The following is an 18291-nucleotide window of genomic DNA, read 5'->3' on the forward strand; positions in this document are numbered from 1 at the left end:
TCCTCATTTCCCTTACATATCTGGTGGCCAATGCTGCGGTCAGCAGGAACACCCACAAGCAGCCTCTTCACGTGACCTGGGTTCCCTTAAATATAGTGGACAGGCCCTCCAGCAAGTGGGGGGAGAAGGAGGGAGAGAGAAAAAGAGAGAGAAAGAGGGAGAAAGGCTACTTTCACTGAGCAAAATGTTTTCAAGATTTATCCACCTGTAGCATGTTTCAGCACTTTTCCTTTTTATGGCTGAATTATATTCTATTGTATGGATGGATCACCTTCTGTTTACCCATTCATCTGTTGATGGACACTTGCGTTGTTTCCGACCTTTTTTGGCTATTGTGAATAATGTTGATATGAGCACTTTTTACAAGTATCTGTTTGAATACCTGTTTTCAGTTCTTCTGGGTATGCTCCTAGAAGTGGAATTGCTCAGTCATATAGTAATTCTGTGTTTTGAGGAATTACCAAACTGTTTTCCACAACAGCTGCACCATTTTATATCCCCACCAGCAGCACATGAGGGTTCCAGTTTCTCCACATCTTTGCCAATGTTTGTTATTCTTTGTCTGTTTTTTCCTTTAGCCCTCCCAGTGGAAGCGAAGTGATGTCTCATTGTAATTTTTACTTGCACATCCCTGATGGCTAATGATGTTGAGCATCTTTTCATGGGCTTGTTGGACATCTGAATGTCTTCTTTGGAGAAATGTCTATGCAAGTCCTTTGCCCAGTTTTTAATTGGGTTGTTTGTCTTTTTGTTGTCGAGTTGTCAGAGTTCTTTATATATTCTAGACACTAGATACTTATCAGAAATACAATTTGCAAATATTTTCTCCCTTGTATAGATTGTCTTTTCAGTTTTGTGACAGTGTCCTTTGATGCACAGAAGTTATAAATTTTGGTGAGATTCAATTTACCCATTTATATGTCATATCAAAGAAAGCATTGCCTAATCTAAGGTTACTAAGATTTACACCTGTGTTTTCTTCTAAGAGTTTTACAGTTTTACTTCTTACATTTCGGTCTTTGATCTGTTTTTAGTTATTTTTTTGTATATGGTGAGAGGTAAGGGTCCAGCTTCATTCTTTTGCACGTGGGAAACCAGTTATTTCAGCACCTTCTGTTCCAAAGACTAGTCTTTCCCTCATTGAATGGTCCTGGCACTCTTGTCAAAAATCAATTGTCCATAGATGTCTGGGTTTATTTCTGGACTTTCAATTGCATTCCATTTGTCGATATGCCTGTCATTCTGCCAATATCACACTATTATGTTTTCTGTAGTTTTGTAGTATGTTTTAGAGTTGGGAAGTATAAGTCCTCCAACTTAATTTTTGTTTTACAAGATTGTTTTGGCTTTTTTGGGATCCCTTGTAATTCCATATGAATTTTAGGATGGTTTTTCCATTTCTGAAAAAAAGGCAGTTGGAATTTGTTTTTAAACATCTTTATTGGAGTATAATTGCTTTACAATGGTGTGTTAGTTTCTGCTTTATAACAAAGTGAATCAGCTATACGTATACATACATCCCCATATCCCCTCCCTCTTGTGTCTCCCTCCCTCCCACCCTCCCTATCCCACCCCTCTAGGTGGTCACAAAACACTGAGCTGATCTCCTTGTGCTATGCAGCTGCTTCCCACTAGCTATCGGTTTTACATTTGGTAGTGTATATTTGTCCACGCCACTCTCTCACTTTTTTACGGAGATTACATTGAATCTTTGAGAAGTATTGCCATCTTAACAGTATTAAGTCCTCTAATCCATGAACATGGGATGTCTTCCACTTATTTAGGTCTTCCTTAATTTTTCAGCAGTATTTTGTAGTTTTTAGTGAACAGGTCTTGTACATCTTTGGTTAATGCATTCCTAAGCATTTTTATTCTTTTTGATGCTATTATAAATGAAATATTATTTTATTAATTTCCTTTTCAGATTGTTCACTGATTATGTATAGAAGTACAATTTATTTTTGTGTTTTGATCCTGTATTCTGCAAATTTGCTTAATTGTTTCATTAGTTCTAAGAGTTTTGTGTGGATTCTTTAGGATTTTCTAGATATGAGATCATGTCATCTGTGAATAGAAACATTTTTGCTTCTTCCTTTCCAATTTGGAATCCTTTTATTTCTTTTTCTTGCCTAATTGCTCTGGCTAGCACTTTCAGTACTATGTTGAATAGGAGCAGTGAGAGTGGGCACCCTTGTCTTCTTCCTGATCTTAGGGGGAAAGCTTTCAATCTCTCACCATTGAGTATATGATGTTAGCTGTGGGATTTTCATAACTGCCCTTTATCAGGTTGAGGAAATTCCCTTCTATTCCTAATCTGTTGAGTGTTTGTATCATGAAAATGGTGTTAGATTACATCAAATGTTTTTTCTGAATCAATTAAGATGATCACGTGGTTTCACCTTCATTCTATTAATGTGGCATATTATTATTGGTTGATTTTCATCCATTGAACCACCCTTGCATTCTTGGGATAAACCCCTCTTGGTCATGGTATATAACCCTTCTAATATGCTGGAGGACTTAGTTTGAAAGTATTTTTTTGAGGACTTTTGCATCAATATTCATAAGAAATATTAGCCCGTAGTTTCTTTTCTTGTAGTGCCTTTGTCTGGTTTCGGTATCAGGATAATGCTGACCTCATAGAATGAGGTAGGAAGTGTTCCCTCCTTTTCCATTTTTTTTGTAAGAGTTTGAGAATGATTGGTGTCGACTCCTCTTTAAACGTTTGTTACAATTCACTAGTGAAATTCTTCTTTGCTGGGAGGTTTTTCATTTTTAATTCAATCTCTTTACTTGTTATAGGTCTTTTCAGATTTTCTATTTCTTCTTGGGTCAGTTTCGGTAGTTTGTGTGTTTCTAGGACTTTCTCCATTTCATCTAGGTTAGTCCTTCATTTTTGAAAGATAGTTTTGCCAGATGTAGAATTCTTGGTTGACAGTGTTTTTCTTTCATCACTTTAAATATATCATCCCACTGCCTTCTGGCCTTATTAGTCTCTGATGAGAAATTGACTGTTAGTCTTATTGAGGATCCTTTTTACATGATGAATAACTCTTGCTGCTTTCAAGATTCTCTCTTTGTCTCTACCGTTTGATAGTTTGATTAAAATGTCTCAGTGTGAAGCTCTCTATGTTTATCCAACTTGAAGTTTGTTGAGCTTCTTGGGAGTATCTTGAGTCTCTGAGATTTTTTTAAAATCAAATTTGGAACTTTTGGCCATTATTTCTTTAAATATATTCTTTCTGCTGCTTTCTCTCTATTGTCTTCTTCTGGGACTCCCACAATGTGTTTGTTGCTACATTTGATGGTGTCCCACAGGTCTGTTCATTTTTCTTCATTGTTTTTTCTTCCTTCTCCTCAGACTGTATAATTTCAGTTAAACTATCTTCAAGTTCACTGATTCTTTCTTTTGCCTGCTCAACTCTGTTGAAAACTTCAAGTGAACATTTCATTTCAGTTATTGTACTTTTCAGCTCCACAAATTTTATTTGGATTCTGTTTATAATTTCTGTCTCTTTATTGACAGTCTCTCTTTGTTGAGAAAATTTTCTCCTGGTTTCCTTTATCTCTCTGAGAACATTTAGGACAGTTGATTTAGAGTCATTGTCTAGTATGTTCAGTATTTGTGCTTCCTCAGAGATAGTTTCTGTTAATTTAATTTTCCTTTTCCTATGGGTGGGCCATACTTTCTTGTTTCTTTTCATGCCTAGTAACTTTTTGTTGAAATGTGGAGTTTTTGAATATTATAATATGGTAACTCAGGAGATTAGATTCTTCTTCCTCTTCAGGGTCTGTTGTTGTTACTATGGTGCCTTTTCTAAACTATTTTTAATTAGTGCATTCTATGTCATGTGTGGTTCTCTGAAGTCTGTTTCTTTAGCTTAGAGTCAGCTAGTGGTTTGGCAGAGATTTCCTTAATATCCTGGGATAACAACAACAACAAGAAAAAGGCCCCCACTCTGCCATTTTGCTGATGCCACTTTGTATCATCTTTTGAGACCTAGCCTCAAAGGCTGGGCAGTGCCACATTCTGTTGGTCAAGGCAGTTACAAAGGCCCACCCAGATTTTAGGGTAGGGGACACAGACTCCACCCTTGATAGCATGTTAAGTTCACCTTGGGAAATGAGCATTAAGGATGGGACATTCATTGGTGTGGCCACCTATGGAACTGCCATCCAATCTAGGATGGGCCAACAGAGATTTGATGCCTAAGGTGGGTCCCAGGGGCCACAGCTGAACATGCTGTCAGTAGCGAGAGTAGGCCACAGAAGACATAAGAAGAGAGGATGCCAAAGGAAGGCTACTAGGACAAAGGTAGGGTGGGTCACATCAGCAAAGATCTGCTGGGGGCCCTGTAGTCCCAAGGGGCATTGGTGACAGGATGGCCAAGGCCATGTACCACCTCTTCCACACACCTGCTTTCCCATCTTGTAAAGGGCAGCCCCATCCTTCTGTTACTTGGAGTCACCCATGATTCCTCTCCGTTGCAAGTCCCATCAACAGTACCTTCAGAGTCATTCCTGAATCCAACCATTTACCACCAAGCCCAGCCACCCTGAAACCGTGCATCATCAAAGTGGCTCCTATACAACCGTTCAGTCCCATTCCCAATGTCCCTGAGGCCAAAAGAGCTGTGTCAACCACACCCCTCCTTCACTTGGGCCCTCCAGGGCTCCCAGCTCTCTCGAATCCTCTGGCCCTGCTGCCTCTTTTCCCTCCTCCTCTTCATCCTCCCTGTGCCCCTGTCCAGCCCCACTGGCCTCTTGGCTGCCTCCCAAACACTGAGTACAGTTCTATCTCCACCTTTGTTTTTGCATATCCCTCTGCCATTGCTCTTTTCTCTGCCTTGTGTGTGATTCCCTGCCCATTTCCCTCAGTCTCCTTCTAAATGCCACCTTGTCTCCTGTGTCATGTAGCATCCCCCATGCTGACCCTCTCTATCCCTGTCACCCGGTATCACATCTTGCTGCCCGTTGTCCTCAGTCCTTTACCATCACATCCATCAACCACCCCATGAGTACTGTGAGGCCCACCCCAGCTGCCCTGTCTGTCTTGCCAGCACGTGGCCTGTACGTATGGGAGGAACAAATGGCCTTGCTCAGACCTGGCAGCCAGAATGCAGAGGGAGGAAGAACAAAAGATGTCTGGGAGGAAGACACACCAGGCCCTGAGACTGCTGGCATACTGTGGGCAGAGGTCCTGAGAGTGCAACTGAGCATTGCATTAAGGGCAGGCGGGGCCCGGTGGTGTTTGTTCAAGGGGTCGGGGCTCTCCGACATCAGGCAGTCATGGTCATGCCCCTCAAGGTTGGTCTGTATTCTCTAGGAGCAAGAAGGGGCAGAGGAGAGTCATGTCACGTGACCTTGACCAGCAAGTCAGCTCACTTCCTGGAGCACTAGCGTCCTCATCTATAAAATGGGAGAATAATTGCCACAGCCAACTTCACAGAGCTACTGGCTGGGGTAATTACACACCAGCTCCTGCGGGGATGGCCACTGACATGTGTGGGAGAAGTTAGGGCCACAGGGTGATGTGAAACATTGAGTGTGGGGGCATGTGTGTGTGAGTGTGTGCAAGTGTGTGTGTGCATGCATGTACATGTGCATGATTGTGTGTGTGGTGCCTGCACGTGTGGGGTCATCTGTGGGTTGTGTGTGCGCGTGTGTGTATGCATGTGTACAAGTGTGTACTTGTGTGTTTGAACACATATGTGTTCACGTTTTTGCATGTGCATATTTGTGTGTAGTACGCGTGTGCATTTATGTACGTGTGTGTGTGGTGTGTAGTGTGTGTGTGGTGCAGGGTCCCATGCTGTGCCATGGTCAGGGAGGTATGCCCATCAATTTCACCATGCCCGGGAGGGCCCAGACAGGATCATGGTGCCATCTGGGTTCCTGGCTCCACAGCCTGATGGGGGTGTCTAGGGTCCCCACACTCCTAAGTAAGAAGAAATGTCAGGGATTTCGGGAAGAAGGCAGAAGCCTGTACACCTGACACGGCTGCCATCCTGGTGGTGGAGGAAGGCTGTGTCAGGTGGGGTCAGGCCCCACCTGGAAGCCAGAGAAGGAAATGTGGATTTATTTCTGGGCTCTCTTCTACCCCATTGGTTCACATGTCTGTCCTATGCCCAGGCCACACGGTCTTGACTTCTGTGGCCCTGCAGTAAGTTTGAAAACAGGGAAGTGTGAGTCCTCCAACTATGTTCTGCTTTTCCAAGCTTGTTTCAGCTTTTTGGGGCTCCTTATAGTGATTTTAGGATCAGCTCATTAATTTCTGCAAAAAAAAAGAAGTTGTTTTTTTAGAGATTGCATTGAATCTACAGATCACTTAGAGGAATATTGCCATCTTAACAATTTGAAGTCTTCTGATTCATAAACATGGAATGTCTTTCCATTTATTTAGGTCTTTAACGTCTTTCAATGACATTTTGCAGTTTTCAGCAGATAAATCTTCTATTTATTCCTAAGCATTTTTTTCTTTTTGATGCTATTATAAATGGAACTGTTTTCTTAATCTCATTTTTGCCTTGTTCATTGCTAGTGTATAGCAACATGGTTGATTTTCAAATATTGATCTCATACTCTATAACCTTGCTGAAGGTTTATCAATTCTAATAGATGTTTCATGCATTCCTTAGAATTTTCATGTCATTTGCTAATAGAGACAGTTTTCTCCCATCTGGACACTCTTTATTTATTTATTTTTTTCTTGCTCAGTTGCCCTGGCTGGAGCCTCCAGGAAATGGTGAATAGCAGTGAGCAGAGCAGGTGCCCCTGATTTCTTCCTGATCTTAGAGGAACAGCTTTTGGGGCCCATTCTGTTCTTAAAATTTAAAGATCTAGGCATGAGGGTCATCCTTCAGAAAAATAAACAGATAAAAGGGAGAGTTTTGATATAATGTCTCTTGATTCTTTGAATTTTTTCTGAGTTACCTGTGCCAAAAATCTCACAGTGATATATTACCAAAAAGTTTTAAAAATTTGTCAGCTCATCATTCAATTGGGTCCTCTTTCATTCTGAAACAAGAAATTGGAAACACCTGATTTACACAGAGCTTGGTGTCCCAGTCTTTATAGATGGTACCAGGGCTGGACCTGTGCCAGGAAAACTGGGAGTCTCTTCATGGGTCAAGTGGGAGATGGGTGGTCCTAGAAGGGGAGGCGGGAGAAGAAGCAACAATGCCAGTGAGGTTGCCTTGGAATCACCCATGCCGACCTACGCACCCCTAGGGATATGTGAACCTGCCTTGGAGACCCCTGGGGCACAGCATCACCCTCACAGGCCCACAGGCTTTGTCCCTTTTCTGCACGTTCAGACATAGGATCCTGTCATGCTCAGCTCCAAACCCGCAATCTTCCAGCTATGGTCAAACACACAAGCACCCTAGTCAGGACAGCTGTGGAGGCCCTGAGGCCTGCCTCTTGACCCCTGCCCATACTCCCTTCTGTGTTACCCACATCGGGGTGCCACAGCAGCCATGCTCTCTCCCAGGCGACTTTTCCAACATCGCTACTGTAGATGGACCTTCCCTGCCAGTCCAGAGCTGCCTGCACCTGCCCCTCACTGGACCCCAGAGTCTGAAATGGGGTCAGTCTTTGTGGGCCCCATTTTTGCAATCCTCATCCTCTCCAGATCCTTCTTATCTTTAGCTCTCAGCCCACAGGAACTACCTGGGGGGCAGCTCCTGGCCTCCAGAGCAGCTCCTAGTTTCCTGCCTCCAACCTCAACATCACTCTCCCGGGACAAAAGCTGAGCCCTGCAGGGTGATCTCAGGTCTGGTGTGGGGCCCCCTGCCATGCGCAGCAGGTTCACACAGCAGGCACATAGGGCAGTACCAAGGTTTGCTCTGGCACAGAATGGGTGCTTTATAAGGATGCGCTGAGTGAGTGACTGAAGGATGAGCACATATGCCTGAGGGTGCCCACGTGGCCAGGTTTCCCTGGGGAGGGGGGCGTCTGAGCTGGATCTTAAAGGGTTTTCTCTCTTTCTTTAAAACATGTATACAGTGCTTTTGGAGCCGTGTGTTAAGTGTTTTACACACAGCAGTAAACTGAATCCTAGCACCCATCTCATGAGCCAGCACTATGGTTACAAGTTAAAGAAACTGAGGCACAAAGAAGGGGCTGGGCCAGGACTCCTAAGAATGTGCCAGCCTGTGGTGGAGGGGGTGGTGGTGTCTGTAGGGGCTCTCCAGGTGAGAACAGGCGCTGCAGGTGCCCAGGGCCTGCCCCAAGGAACAGACAAATCACTAACTTCTGGGCTGGGGGCCCAGGGAGTTCCCCCTCTTCCTCTGCACTCCCTCACTTCCTTGAAAGCCTCTCAGGGGGAACCAAGACTCCAGCAGGCCTCTGGGACCCTCGTGTGGCCTTGGTGTCCCAGTCCCTTTGCCCCCATATCCACCCTTCCCATGTCCACTCTCCCCTCTTGTCCTCTCTCCCCCGTGTCCACTCTCCCCCATGTTCTCCCCTTCATGTCCACTCCCACATGTCCATGCTCCTTCCTCTGCACTTTGCCCCCTCTGCTCCCCCCTCCCCTGACCTGATCTCTGCCCCTCCCTCCCTCCTCCATTTTCAGCTGGATGAAAGTCATCTCAGCTCCCATACGCCCTCACCACTTGATCTAATGGGAAAGAGGAAGCCCTCTCTCCCCCATCGCTTGCCACGGGGCTGAGAAATGGCCGGATTCATTGTGGCGCAGAGCTGAATGGCCCAGGAGGAAGGAGCCTGCCAGGTGCCCCAGAGAGAGGCCAGCTCTGGGAGGCCATTGTGGAGGCCCCCGCCTGGCCACCGGGCCACACTCACAGTAATCAATCTGATTGGATTAGGGTCAGGGCGACCCTAATCGTGTCAGAGGTCACTCAGGCTTTGTGGCAAGGTCCGTGGGGTGCTTGACCACCCCTGCTGAGGCGGCCTAGTTGAACAAAGCTTAACACTGTCAGCTGAGCAGAGGGCCCCAGCCCGTGTGGAGGTGTGCGAGTGTGTGCGTGTGGGGTGAGGATAAGAGGGAAAGAGCGTGTGCTCATGCCTCCTGCTTCCAGCTCACACACACACACAAACCACCATCTGCCTGGCCTGGGGCTGGGGGCTGGGTGGGCCAGGTGGACCCCTGAGAAGCTGCCACCGAGGAACGTGGGGTTGGGAGACAGAGGTGAGCCCGGGCTCGGAAGAAGTACCCTCCACCCTCACTTTCCACAGCAGCAGAACCATGGAACCTGCATTAGCCAGAAAGTATTTGAAGAATTTTGAGTGCATGAAGGCTGGCACACGATTGCGGCTTATCTGTCCCTCCAGGCAGGCCCCTGGACACCTGGAGCGCCTGCTTTCCCTGAGAGCTGCCCGACACCCACTCTTGACCCCCAGTGAGGTGAAGGGGTGGGGAGGCCAAAAGGCAGGGAAGGCAGGTCCCAGACCTCAGTGCCTTAGCAGACACTCCTGGAGGAAGCCCAGCCAGGGCCATGCCCCTAGGGAAGCACAGTGGGTGCAGCTGGCCCAAGGTCCAGGCCAGTGGGTTTGTGGGTGGCACATGACTTTGGGGGGACCTGGGTCTCAGCTGGGTGGGGCATTTGCAACTTACAGAAATGGAAGGGGCCATAAAGAGGTGAGTCATCCACAGTGGGGAGCAGGACCCTTGATGCCTCTCCCACTGGTGTCCCAGCACGTCAGCACGAACAGGTGGGGCATGGTCCCCAGCTTCATCATCAATGACCTCTAGAAACCGGACCTCAGCCTGTGTCCATCCACTAGTTTAGTGCCCTCGGTATAGTGCCCTTGGCAGTGGCTTTCCCAGGCACCCCCAAGCCTGGGCTACAGTGGCTTCCCTAAAGAAGAGACTGGGGGAACCACTCAACCCTGCCTCTGATTCCAGCACATGTGCCTCCAAAACTCCCTTCGGGGGTCTTAGGACCTGGAGGACACAGGGCCTGCACATCTGCATTCCAGGTGGGGCATCCCCATTGGCAGAGGGAGCTTTGCTGCTGGTAGAAGTGGGCTGACTCTCACTGTGGGGTCTGCACTTGGACCTCACCCATTGGGCAGCTGAGCTGGGGACCCTAGCTGACCCCTCAAAGCACATCATGTCAGAGTCCTGGCTGGTTACCCTAGGGGCAGGGTCTGTGGGTGTCAATCAAGGTCTCCGCAAGTGTGTTCCGGGTGCCTGTTGCCTTCTCTGGCTCCCCAGACAGTGCTCATATCCCCTCGCAACCCTCCGCCCGTGCCCTTGGACAGCCCTGGGACAAGCACCCACGTCTGCCTGCCTTCTTCCCCATTCTCCTTGGGGGTTGGGCTGGGGAGGATCAGGAGGGGGGACAGCATGGCCTGTCCCCTCCCCAGCAGAGCCCCTTCCCTTGGCCAGGCTCCAGGGGGTGGTCTGTCCACCTCCTTGTGTGTCCCGGCTTGATCTGCGGAGGGCCGGCGTGCAGGCACGGGGCCGGGGCAGGACAGCCAGGACGGCACAAGCCACAGGGCTCAGGAGGGGTCAGAGAGAAGAAGGGGCCCTTGAGGGAACCGGCATCCCTGAATCCAGGTTGCAACCCCTGACCCTCATCGGAAAGTGTTTCGGTTCACGGTGGTTGGGGAGCTCCGACTGTCTCTGCGGCCTCCCCCGTATATCATTAACTCTCCCCAGTTGGGGGTGTGTGTAAAGGGGCCAGGAGAGACCCCGGCGACACCCTGCCGCGCCCGGCTCAGAAAACAATATCCCCACGACGACGACAAGATTAAGCACAAGAGAAAAGTGAAAATGCTGCTGGCGATTCACACGCCCTCGGGAGTGCTGTGTTAAAGCGTGTGAATAGCGAGCTCCCCTCGCGCCCCAGGCCCCTGGGCTGCGCATACCTCCCGGTTGCTATGACTGGCTTGCTATGGCCTAATCGCCGACGAGGGGGGAAATTCATATAAAATATCGAGAGCCATTGTGGGCCTAACGCGGCGTGACAGTGGCTCACAAAGCCAGATTCATTAGCCCCAGCAGGTAATCAGGACGCCGGCCGTGCTGGCGGCCGGGCGGTGTCAGGGGCCGCAGCTATAGCGGGGCGCAAGCTGCATTCCGCTCTCAGGTGGCTCCATCCTTTGTGCAGGACGGGCCAACGGGATTACCAAATGCCATTGCCCATTGCGACACCCCCTCCTGGCCGCCCCGCTAGCTCTGAGACCAAGGAAGGTGGGCTGTGTGGGAAGGGAGCAAACTGCCGGCTAGGGGCTCAGGCCAGTCTCCCATCTCTTCTTCCCTCATGTTGGGGCATTGGTAGGAGGAAGAGATGCCAACCTCTGAATGCTCTAAAAGTGCCCTTGAGGCCTTCATGGGCCAGGGAGACAGACACGGAGCATTTGCTGACCTCTCTGCACTTGCACAGGCACTGCAGGACTTGCTGGTCTTTTGGGGGGTGGCCATCCCTGGACCTGCCTCTCTGCAGCCTCCGCCTCCTACAGCCTCTCACCTGCCAGGTGTGCAGAGGCCCAGGCCTGGCCCAAGGGGGCTGAGCGGTGCCTGAGAGGGAGCCACGGTCACTGCCCTTGAGTGTGTGCTAGGGATGCGGCATGAGTGAGGGCACTGAGTTCTCTCCGTGTCCTGCCAGTGATGCTCTGTGGGCAGCTGGGAGCAGAGAGGGTCCCCACAGAGGCTCCCATGGAGGCTCAGTGCCCACAGGAACCATTTGCGCTGACCTGGCCTCTCTGTAGTCCTGTCCGACTGTGAGAACCAGCAGCTGCCACAAAGAGCTCCTTACCTGGAACGCCAGGGAAGACTCACAGAGGGCCCCCAGCTGAGTGGGGACGAGCCTGTAGGATGGGGGATTCTCCTCACATACCTGGCGAGAGAGAAGCTTCCCTGCAGGGCAGTAGAGTGGTGGGGCTGGGGTCCAGGACTCCCCACCCTGGGCAGGTGATTGTGGTTGCAGCCATGGTCCTGACAGTGGGGAGGGGGTCTCCATGGAGACAAGGGAGCCTGCCTTAGGGCTGCACCCTCTCTGCTGACCAACCCCCAGCACCAAGGCAGGGAGTCTGACCCAAAAGTCAACACTGCCCAGGGGAGTAGTGGAGCCCCAGGTCTCCAGGGGCCACGGGGCAGGCATGCCCAGGAGAGAGAGGGCTATCCCTCAGGCCAGAACTCAGCCAGGAGGAGGCTTTGACAGGCAGGTCCTACAGTTCCCAAGGAGGAGGTCACACCCCACCCTGCCCCAGGCTGAATCCCCACCCAGCCACCAGATGATAGCAGCCAGGCCCCAGTGACCCAGGGCCTCACTTCACATATGAGCCAGGCCAGAGATGCACAGCCCACTGCAGGAGCCCGGAGCAGGGGGAGCATGTGAGACCCTCCGTGTTAGCCACCTCCACGTCCCTCTAATGGGAGGGAGTGTGTCAGAGACACCCTTGCCACGGTAAACTCCTCCCCTCTCCCTGCAGAATCCTGTCCTGGGACCTCCCTCCCAAACACCTCCTGAGTCTGGCCAACTTCCAGAGGAGGGGGCTTAGGAATCTGAGACCATAATGGAGACTGAGTTCAGCTCAGGGATGCATCAGAATCACCAGAGCACTGCTTACAGATATAGATGCCCCCCACCCAGAACAGTGGGCCTGGGTCCACTGGTAGGTCTGCAGTGACCACTGCTGGGGCACCTGGTTACCTGCAGAGCTTCTCAAAGGGTCCACTGGGTGGACTCCACAGATAGAACACCCAGGAGCTTGATCTCATTGGTCAGTGGTCGAATTTGAACCACAATCCCCTTCCAGGAACTTCCACTGCCAGGGGTCACACTCTATCCTCTGAAAAGCGCTCCAGCGCCCCCTCAGGCCAACGGGCCTATCCCAGGAGCCCTTGGCCATCCCCTCCTTCTCATCTGGCATCAGGCCTCCATAGCCTTCCCCTTCCAGGAGAGGACAGATGGGCCTCTCCTCAATCCCTGTGGCTGTGAAGTATGGGGCCCAGCAGGGCAGGTGGGCCCTTCACCTCCTGAAAGCTGCAACTACTGAAACAGCCTGCTGGTCATGGGACCCACTGCTGGGGGGTGCAGGAGCATCTCCTGCGACCCCTGTCTGGGCTCTGTACTCACTGTCGGGCAGCCTGTGACCGGGGCTGACCCATTTTGAGCCTTCACACATCATTGGGACTGAGAGGGCCTTCAGGGCCCATGGTGGTGGCTCAGCAGAGAGGAGCCCTCTCTTTCTGTCCGGACCAGTCCTCTCAGCAGTTATAAAAAGATGCGCAGGGCGCAGGGCAGGGAGGCCTCTGGGCAGTGCTTTCCTATCAATCCCTGATAAAAGGGCCTTCTGGGTAATCTCCCAGAGAGAAAATCAGCCCTGGGACAGAGCCTGCAGCCTTCTTGTCCACTTAGAACACAGTCAGTGCTCAATAAGTAGTTGCCAACCACCAGCTTCATGGTGAAATGTGAAAGGCGAGGCCCTTGGAATAATTTTTTTGAACTTTCTTCAGCATATAGGACTTTGGAACTGTATCCTTTTTTAATGTTAAAAGGTCCTTTTCTGAAATTATGATAGTCATTTCTTATGTGTCTTATTCTCTCAAAAAAGCAACAACATTTTGCAGTCCTATTTCAGTCCCCAAGTAATTTCTAGTACTTGCCAAGCCTATGAAATCCAAATCTGGAGACAGGATTTGTTAAAATCTCTCTAGTTCTAAAGTTCTGAGACCCAGGGAAGTGAAGTAACTGCCAAAGCCCATCTCACATGTGACACTCAACCCTCGTGTCCAGGGCTGGGCTGGCCTCAGTGATGATGCAGCCCTGCCAGGTGACTCCCCCTGCCCTCCCCCAGGCTCCCAGCTCTTGCCATATAGTCCTCCTTCACCTGCCCCAGACTCTACCTCTACCCTTCCATCCATCCACAATTCATCCACCCTTCCATCAATCCATCATCCAGCCAACATCCACCCACTATCCTCTGTCCACCACCACACATCCATCCATCCACTCACCCATCCACCCACTCTCCACCATCCACCCATGCATTCATCCATTCACCCACCCACCATCCATCCATTCAGCCACCCATCCATCCCAGGCCTGCCCCAGAGCTCACATTGCCAAGCCTACTGTGTGTCCTTGTTCCCCTGACTCTCTTCATCATAAACTGTAAGCTCCCAAAGGCAGGTGACTCAGCACAGCCCAAAGCAAGGAGCCTGACTTGCAATAGCAGGGCCTCCCACTAAAGGAATGCAAGGATTCCTCTGGTTCACCCTCCTCCTTCCCAGTGCAGGGATTCCCTCCACCTAACAGTGGATCATCCAGTTTATGCTTGATTACCGCAAGAACAGGTAGCTCCTTCAACCTTTCAGAAAGCCTGGGTTGTTAGACATTTCATCAGATAGAGCAGCAATCCACTTTCTTGCAGACTTCTTACCTTGGTTCTTGAGAATGGGCACCCTGCATCTTACTTATTTTATATTCCTAGTGTATGGCTCATTATAGACTCTCAGGTCCTGGAAGGGTGGATGGATGGATGGTAGAAGAATAAATGAATGGATGGGTGGATTGTAGATGGATGGATGGCTAGATGGTAGAAGAATGAAAGGAAGGGTATATCACTGATACTTTGCATGAACTCAATAAATAATTGCTAATGAGACAACATCAAGTTTCTGGGGAAGATGGTTTTCTCGATGGAAGACGCTTGTCTTACAGAAAGACTTTGTTACAAGATTCCCTTTCTTCTTCCTTTTCCCAAGCCCTAATTGCAGTGTGGGATAAGAGTCCTGGGCTGGAACAGAGCAGGACTGAGATAGCTCAAAACACTCATGCAGGCTCTATCGCAGCAACTTGGTAAACTGACAAAATTGGTCCTTAAGCACCCCCCTCTCACAGCCCGTGTCCCCTCCTCCTCTCTTGACCTGTCATAGCCCATTCAAAAGAAGACATTTTGCTGGTGACAGAGGTATTTCCAGTCTCATCTCCAAGATGCAATTCTCTTCCCACAGGCAGGATGGTTCTCTCTCCCCCTCCCTAGCTGCCCGTGTTGTATAATCTCTGACAAGGCTGCTGTCTGTGGCTAAAAACTTTGCTGTAACTGGGGCAGCTGCTGGGCTTCAGACCCTGGTCGGAGTCCTGGTTGTGCCTGCCCCACCCATGACCTTAGGGGAGCCCTGTCCCCCTTCCTCTGTAAACTGAGGCTACTCCAGCCAGTCAGTCATGACCTTCTTGGTTCAAACCCCTGTGGAAATCTGATAAAAGCAATCTATCCAGAAAAACACATGAGTTTTCAGACATGCCCTGGAATTCCAGCTCATGATTTTGGCAGGGTTAAGAACCTCCTAAAGTCTGCCCATGGATTCCTGGGTTAAAAGCCCCACCACTGTGGGATGTCATCTGGGCATTCAGGGGGTCTTCCTTCTGCACAGTCTCAGGATGTGTTTTAACTTTTTCTTTGGAAATAGTTGTATACTTACAGAAATACTGCAGGAGTCCAGATCTCTTCCTAGGCCTCCCCAGTGCTGACATCACACAAACTCAGCTAGATCCATCAAAACTAAGATCCATCACTACTAACTAAACTCCAGACTTTACCCAGATTTCACCCAATTTTCCACCAATGTCCCTTATCTGTCCAGGATCCCATCCCAAGTCCCTAAGCCCAGACCAGCCCTGCCCTTCATGCCCTTGAGACTGGGAGGAGCTTGGTTAGGCCTTTGGGTTTGGTTTGTTTAACGTTTCCTGATAATTAGATGCAAGTTACGATTCTTTGGTTAGAATGTCTCAAAGGAGGTGGAGTGTCCTGGTGGGGGCCTCGTCTTAGGAGGCACATGGCATCCATCCATCTTCTGTCCCATAGCTGGTGACCGCAACCCCTATTTCTCTGGTAAGGCGGGGTCTGTCAGATTTCTCTGATGCAGAGTTTCAGTTTTTCCCTTTGTGATTGATCAGTATCTCGGGGAACTACTTAAAGACCTGTGTCTTCCATTTGAAAGGGGACTTTCTTTGCCAGAATGGACCACCTCAAGTTTTTCTGGCTCGTGGTCTTCGTAAAGGCTTCTTTTCCTCATGAGCAATTTAAAGGCCGGCTCCAGGGTGTCCTTGGCCCTCGGGACTTTATTTGTGAGGAGGCCCTCTCTTCATTTAGCAGAAGAGGAAATTGAGGCCCCCAAAGGAAAGAGAAGTGTGCAGGGTCACACAGCTAGTTGGTGACAGAGCAGGGCAGGAATGAGTTCTTTTTCCTCCAAGTTCAAGGGGGAACACCCCTCCCAACCCCCGCACACCCTTCCCCTCAAGTGTGTCTGGCAGCCCTGGACTGTTTACCTGAGCTCGATAAGCAGAGATCTCCGAGCCCTGTTCAGGGCAGAGCAAAGCCCCAGGCCTGCTTTCTCTCCCCTTATCTCAGAAGCTGTAGAAGGGGAGGTAAGGAGGGGCTAGAGGAGGGGGCAGAGCAGAGGCAGAGACAGAGGCAGGATCCTCCTATAGGAGCTAGCCCTGGGCCCTCAGGGGGCAGAGTCAGAGGGAGTTGGGGGAGCATATTCAAGGCTTGGAGAATCTGAGCCTTGAGAAGGGCCACCAGAGAGGATGCAGTGGAGGAGGCGCCAGGTTGTGTGCAGTGGGTTCCAGGAATGCCCAGGACATACTGGCTCTACCCTGCCCTGGGAGGGGTGGTAAGGAACCCCCAGGCCACCAGCTCACAGCCCCTAACCCAGGGTCATTGCCTGGGCAGGAGGGCAGATACCACACCAGGGCCCTGGACGGGTGAGAATCAGGATCTGAGCCCACCCTCTAAGGAGTTGGAGGTGGGGGACAACCTGAGTCCTTGAAAAGGACTAAGAAAAGAATAAGGGCAGGGGTTCTTCTGAGTGGAGGGACGAGAAGGAAAGGGGTCTGTGTCCAAGCAGTTGTTTTTTCTTGGTGCTTTGAGTCAGCAGAAGGTGGCTCTAGGCTGGTCTGTAACTAATCAGTTGTATTATAAAAGGAAAACGGGGCAGGGGCTTCAAGTGTCTTGAGGAGGCAGCTGCCTGGCTGACATTTGGGAAAAGGAGCAGTGAGGGGAGCTGTCTTGAATTCATTCAAGGACAAGCTGAGTAGAGAGGGGCAGAGAGCCAGGTCCCATGGGGTAGTCCTGCCCAGGTGGGCTCAGACCCTCCTGGACTCCCTGCCCCAGCCCAGGGCCCGTGCCCTCTCCTCTGACCAGGCTCTCACTCCCCAACAACCATCTGTGGGATGGGCTGGGACTCCAGGTTAGAAACAAAAGGTGAACAGGACACAGCCCCCAGCTAAGGGAGCTTTCAGGCAGAATGGATGTAAGAGGGTGCTCCTGAAGCACCTGGGGAGCCCGAGGGCTCCAGGGCCAGGTGTGGACCGAACCCAGACTGCAGGGTCAGGACCCTGGTCTGTGCCTCAAAGAGCAGGGATGGGGACATGACAGATGCACATGAGCAGAGAAGCAGTTGGAAAGAACCCAAGGGAAGGACGAGGGCTGAGTGTGGCTGGAGGCCAGGGAGTGGTGGACAGGGCTGAGAGGGCAGGAGGTGGGGCAGAGTCAGCCTGTGTGTGAGCCAAGCAAGGACACAGTGGCAAGAACTGGAGAAGGGCTGGGCAGAGCCAGATGGGCACTGGACAAAACGCTCCTCCTACAGTATGTGTGAGTGTGTGTATGGGCATGTGCGTGCATACCTGTGTAAGAGTGTGTGCCTACATGTGTGTCTGTGTGTCTGTGGATGTGTGTGCATACATATATTGGTGAGAGAGTGAGAGAGAGAGAGAGAGTGTGTGTGTGTGTGTGTGTGTTACATGTGTGTGGATGGGTGGGGGAAGCTGGAAGCTGGAGGTGCCTGTCCCAACTAGGAACCTCTTCTGGTGCAACTGGGAGATACTGCGGGCTGGACTCATGGTGAAGAGCCAGGAGAGGCAGGATGGGTCAGGGCCATTTCGGGAGGCCAGAGCAGCCTTCAGACTTGGGCAGTCCCCAACCAAGCTGTCAGTGGGAGGCTGACAGAGAAGAAATGGGGAGTCCCTTTCTGGGTTTGTGGCTGGGTGCTTACCACCTGGGAGTTTCCAGAAAGCAGCAAGAGTCCAGGCCTGCTCTGGGCAAAACATGGGGAGTACACAGGTTGGCCGGGGCCTGCAGAGGACCATCCAGAACTGTTGGCAAATCCACAGAAAGAGTCACCAAAAGCAGGGTGGGGCCTGACAGCTATCGGGAGGCTCGTGCAGAGGGCACTTCCTCAGACACATCTCACACTGTGTGTTCTTGGTATAGGAGTGAATGTGCTCTTTTCAGTGGCAGGTGTGTGTGGATGTGTATGAAGATGTGTGGATGAGTGTGTGCACATTGCTGGCTGGAACTCTATCTTACCATTTTCCT

At 50.4% G+C, this 18291-nt stretch overlaps 1 protein-coding gene across 1 annotated transcript in view; it reads left to right on the forward strand.

The window, feature by feature from the left end:
- Positions 1–18291, forward strand: part of WNT3A (Wnt family member 3A) — a 46907-nt gene that overhangs the window by 19638 nt on the left and 8978 nt on the right. The window lies entirely within an intron of this gene.

Source organism: Monodon monoceros, unplaced genomic scaffold (genome assembly GCF_005190385.1).
Source record: "Monodon monoceros isolate NGI ecotype Baffin Bay Population unplaced genomic scaffold, NGI_Narwhal_1 Super_Scaffold_12, whole genome shotgun sequence".
Lineage (NCBI taxonomy): Eukaryota > Metazoa > Chordata > Mammalia > Artiodactyla > Monodontidae > Monodon > Monodon monoceros.